This window comes from Rutidosis leptorrhynchoides, chromosome 3 (genome assembly GCF_046630445.1).
Source record: "Rutidosis leptorrhynchoides isolate AG116_Rl617_1_P2 chromosome 3, CSIRO_AGI_Rlap_v1, whole genome shotgun sequence".
NCBI classification, from domain to species: Eukaryota; Viridiplantae; Streptophyta; class Magnoliopsida; order Asterales; family Asteraceae; genus Rutidosis; species Rutidosis leptorrhynchoides.
The window spans coordinates 551456338-551462352 of record NC_092335.1 but is presented as its reverse complement, the minus strand read 5'-3'; the positions used below and the strand labels follow the sequence as shown (position 1 = coordinate 551462352).

The 6015-nt window shown below is 34.7% G+C and overlaps 1 pseudogene; it reads right to left on the bottom strand.

Annotated features, from left to right (window-relative positions):
- Positions 1 to 590: 590 nt before the first annotated feature.
- Positions 591 to 4067, bottom strand: LOC139898536 (hyoscyamine 6-dioxygenase-like; annotated as a pseudogene).
- Positions 4068 to 6015: the final 1948 nt, after the last annotated feature.

Below are 6015 nucleotides of genomic sequence, written 5' to 3'. Positions count from 1 at the left end.
AACACATTGCATCATTTTAATGCCTTTTATCCGAAAAGGAAAAACAAGAAAGTAGCTTCTCATTAGTGGTGTTAATCGCTGAATTACTGCTAGTCTGGTACCACATTTTTCTCGTTGAATTACATATTCCGGTATTTATTTGTTAGATGTGTATTACTTTTGTAACTAATATATTAATTAATAATAATCCAAAACGGAAGGTTACGGGTTCTTAAAAAACTTTTGATCATGGTTATAAAAGTTGCTAGTCGGGTCCCTTGTAGGAACTAATCCGACAAGTCACAAGTCGGAGACTAGTTGGGGCTATTCGGACATTGACCAACTTTGACTGTATTGGACCTATTTTGACCAAATAAATCCGACTATGACCAACTAAACTTGGACTTTTGACAACTTTGACCGATTTTGCCATGGTGACTTTTCGATGAAAGTTTACGTATGCTTTTTAATTTAATTTTATTCTTTGAAATGTTGCATAGGTTTAAATTATAATGGTAATATTATCCGCTTCTTTCATGCTTGCAGGTCATGATGCCCTTTGCTGGTGACCTACAAACAACTACCTCACAAGTACAAATTCGAACACGAAAATTAAAAAAAGTGCTCCATTATGATTAAAAATTGAAATTAGAAATAAGATAATGAAAAGATACACGTAAGCCACATCTTCTTCAAGGACATTTTAAACACAAAACAACATCTTATTTTATTTAAAGATCTATAGATCTTATATGCAAAACTGAAATTACAAACCAACAAGTTTACCCTTAACATGTATCCGAACATATGGCAGTTTAAAGCCGAAAATTATCCAGAGGCGATCCACTTCGAGGGAACGGTTTGGACATGAAGGCAAAATAATTGTCTACAAACTGGTTGTAAATGTGTGATTTGTATATTTGTAGACTACTGTTTGTGACCAACTCTTTTGTAGGCTCTATGACCATCACTTGATCCGGGGTAAAAAACGTACAAATGGGAAGTTCGAGCTGCAGTTGAATTCAAAAGCACACAATGTTCCCCACTTTTTAGCTTATCATTGCTTATAATCTACATGAAAAAAAGTTTGTCAAATTAAAACGTTAATGCCTTAGATGTTCAAGAGTTTAATTAATCTGTACGTACCTGAAATTGGTAAGCAATGTTGACCACAAAAGCATTAGGAATGGGTTCAACACCCAACCATTTCCCATCCTTTAGTACTTGTAGCCCAGATTGGTCTTGTTGGGAGATGGTTATGAGGTTAGCATCATTGTGGGCATCAATGCCCATGGCTAAACTTGGGTCTGGGCAAGATGGGTAACGGTTAATCACCATTTTCTGATCCTGACCCACTTCGTCAAAGTAACCCTTCTTTAGCCCAAGTCCTTCCTCGATCAAATTCAAAATCTTCAATCCCAGTTTTCGCACTTCAATCCCATATCTCCCCACCTCTTCTCTAATACAAAGAGAGACCTTTTTTCAAAAGCAATTACTCATATATATATATATATATATATATATATATATATATATATATATATATATATATATATATATATATATATATATATATATATATATATATATATATATATATATATATACAACAACAACAACAACAACAAAAATACCCAATCCCACAAAAGTGAGGTATGTGAGAGGTGGGTGTAGACAATCATTCCTCGTACCCTAGATTAGAAGGAAGTCACTACTCCAGCCGCGGGTATATAACCCGCGCCTAGATAAGGTCGTCCCTCCCTCTACTCTAGAGCAAAAGAGATCGCTTCCAAACGGACCTCCGGCCAGAAGTGCTCAAAAAAACGAAAAGATAGGGCAAAAGATACGTACCTGTAAGAGTTATGTGCTCCTAGCAAGAAGCAACCATACACAGTAACCAAAAAAGAGAACACATAAAGCAGTAATGCACAACAGTAGGGCAAATAGCATGGATCATACAGAGCACAAAACCATTTAAAATCAAGTAAACATACAGACAAACAAAATAAATACATATATATATATATATATATATATACACACGCACCACACATGAGCATGGATAAAAAAAATTCATGCTTAAACATATATACATATAGATACATTCGTAGATTATATAGTTAGGTACAGAAACAAGACAGACAAACATACATACACCAATACATGTTACATAGGTACATATATAGGTAACCAACATATGCAGCGGTACATATATATAGTCTAAATACATATAAATAGATACAGGTGCATATATATTATGTGGAGGGTTATATATAGTGTAGCTATAGAATAACTAGTTATAGTTATATATGTAGTTGTATAATAAATGTATAATACACATTGAAAAAAAAAACAAAAAAAAAAAAAAAAAAAAAACTTACCCAATTATTCCAATTCTACTCCTCCACAGGCTCCTATCAGAAGTCATGTCCTCCGTCAGTAGAAGCTCTTTCATGTCCAGCTTCAATCTATCCTCCATCCTACGTCTAGGTCTACCCCTTCTCCTTACGCCGCCAACGGCGAGGGTCTCGGCTCTCCTAACCGGGGCTAAAAGTGGGCTTTATTTTCCACTATCCTTTTTATGATTTAAATTAATTGTTCACTATCATAAATATATAAAAATAATGAGGTAAAGTTTTTTTATCTTTAATGTATGCATGTAAAACAAAAATACATATATAAAAAAAAGGGTAAAGGTATAAAGTTGACAAAAAAGTATAATGATTTTTTTAAACTGTGTATTTTTGTGTGATGATGATAAGAGGTAAAACTGTAAGTAAAGCTGACAAAAAGTATAATGTTATTTCTTAAACTGTGTGTTTTTGTCTGGGACAATAAAATTTGGGACGGAGAGAGTAGTTAGTTATTTTATGACCGAGAATAATAAAAGTGATAGTTGTTGCCACTATTTGGGATTGATCCAGTTACTAATTACCTGTATCTGTCTGGTTTATCAGGCCAAGATGGTGTGTGTTCATCTAAAGGATGACATGAGTGAATCAAAGTGTCCTTCCAGTAATGAACATCCTCCGTTGTGTAACGCAATGTACTAGTGAAAAGTACACACTCTACCAAATTTTTGTGACTTTTCCTCGACCTTCAAGTTAAAGAGCTCATCATACAAAACATACATGTCTGCCATCATCTTATCCGAAACTCCATGATTGATCACTTGCTAATAATCATCAATAATATGTAGTACAAGTACAACACAATACAAGTAGTTATTAACTAGTCCGGATCCGGCCCGCGCGATGCGGCGGGGGCTTTCGGCCTGTGTATTCATATTTAACGTAGCGTTGTGTATTTACAGAGGAGAAAACGGCTCATGTCTTAAGCGCCGTTTTAGATGTCGTTGTCTTAAGTGTTTTTTAAAAAGTGTCCGTTTCGAACGTAGTTAGTTTCGTTTTGTTCATAAAAAAAATTTCAAGTGTAACGGTGCTGTCGGAAAAATTTAACTTGCGGCGAACAGAAAGATACGTGTTGTCGTTGCGTTAAGCGTTTTTTAAAAAGTGTCCGTTTCGCGTATAGTTAGTCCCGTTGGGTTCGTGAGACTTTTTCGAGTTGAACGGTGGTCTTGGAAAAATTTAACTCGCACCGAGCGTGAAGATAGAACCCGTTATAAATTCGGGGGTAATTAGTTTATTTTATTTTAATAAAATTATATGTTTACGCTTTCTACCCCTGAAAAAGTGTAAACTTGAGAGGTTGTTGTGTAAATTGAGCCGAATTTGAGGGACCGATTGTAGTGTGAACACAAACTCAAAACTAAATCTGAATGTACTTCAACTACACATTTAGCCATGACTTTTAGTATATAAAGGTTAAGGTTAATAATTAATTAATTAATTAATAATAATTAATACGGAGTAGAAAATACAAACATATATATGGATAGAGAAAGACCTGAAATAAACCAAACTCTTGAGAAGCTTTTAGAATTTGTGGGACCGATCTTTTTGAAGATCAATAACAGGACTATCCTTGCAAACTGCGACAAAATCACCAGGCCTTCTTTCGGGTGGCAGTATGTAATCTTTAGGTACGGATTGAATGCCATTAGAACAGCTAGAAACGAGTCGAGCCATGTTAATTAATTTGTCTCAATCTACCACTAGAACATGAGAACTAAGATTAGTTGATAACGTTCAATATATAGATGGTAATAAACCGATGGGAAACATTAAGCAGTTGACAGGTTGGATCATATTTTCAATATTTCAGCTAATTTTGAAATATATTAATTTACTGACCAAAAGATTCACAATATTCACATGGTGATTACTTTATGGAATAAGTGATTAACATGTACATTTCAAACAAAGATCGATCAAATATACATATCATTTTTTTTGGAACAGCAATGGTTTTATATTTAAGAAAAACTATAATGAAAACTTAAAGAACATACTATGTAAGACCAACACAATCTTAATCCTACAAAGTATGACAACATCAACCCATGTAAACCTAATATATTCCTATCCTAAAAGTCATCACCAAGCCCCTTATTAACACTAACATTTACATTTATTGAAGTAATTTGACTGCTTCTGATAACCTCATTTTGGCCGGAGAAGCTTATTTCCTTTCACAGGGAGAACAAAGTTTAGTTTAAAAGTACAATTCTTCTTTGATGACCACAATATTCTCCGCTTTCCCCGAAGGTGCACGGCTTTTTCTTGGCGACCACACACGAGGACCACTTTTCCAGGAGGTATTTGATGATTGGTTAAGACGTCATCCTTTTATGAATGCAAACATATTTTGAAACATCATATAGTGTTTGACCTTGTAATGACCCATTCCGGTAGTACCTTCACATGAGCATGCTTTAACCCATTCCGGTAGTACCTTCACATGAGCATGCTTTACTGCAGTGTACTCACACACGGACACACCTGCTCTGTTTGTGGTTCCAAACGTGTTGTGTGATATAAACATGAATATTACCTTATAATCACTTAATCACTCATGTACGCGGTTGATGTGGGATTTGCCTTAAGGTGTTACACGTAGCCCCCCACACGTATCAATTTCTCCGTTACTCAAGTGAGTAACGCCGGCCGAGGGTCACCAGTGACGCCACGTTAGTGGCGTTAGTCGGCGTCTCCGGTGCCAAATCACCGTCACCATTACGGGAAATGCCGCGCTAAATACGGTCTAAAGAAAGATAATAGTGATTAATAAAAAAAATGGTAGTTTAGGCATACAATAAAAGTAAAGATATTAAAGTAAGAATGATTAAAAAGGAAGACACTTGTCAACTTTCTATTTGGTAGGGAGATTTTGTAGGCTAAAAAATTATTTTCCATTACGAATATATAAGAAATCCTAACCGAAACTAAGGGTGCGTTTGTTTGCTTCTTAATGGAATGATTCAGCGCTGAATGCTGAACCATTCAGCATTCAGTGTGTTTGTTTCTGACCTCTGAATGACATATGGTGCTGAATGGTTCAGAATTCAGTGTTGAACCATTCAGAGTTGAAACACTCTCTTAACCAATAAGAGTCTAATTTTTCTGTAATATTCTTTTCAAATCACATCCAGAACGTGTAACCAACAAGTATATTGTATTTTCTATTCATGTAACACATTAATAAGGTAATTTTACTCAATTCATATCGTTATTTAAAACGATTATCAAACAGCTTATTTTCATTCAGAGCAAACTTTATTCAGAAGCTCTGAACCATTCAGATTCTGAACCATTCAGTTTTATCAAACGCACCCTAACTTTATGATCTAACTAAACTGTGATGGACTGAATCCATCTATAAAATCCCCTAGTCCAACTCTAAGACCCAACAAAACTGTAACAGACTGAATCCATCTAAATATAATCATCTAATACTTACCACTAACAACTTTAAGAAAACAATAGTTTAAGAAAACAATAGTGTAATGATCAGTTTGTTAGACACCAAAAGTGTAATATAAACATTGACCGATTTGAAGCTATATTTGCCATTGTTTCTTAATCAAGTCTAAAGATCATACATGACAAGAAATTAAAAATGCATTTAGATCACAAA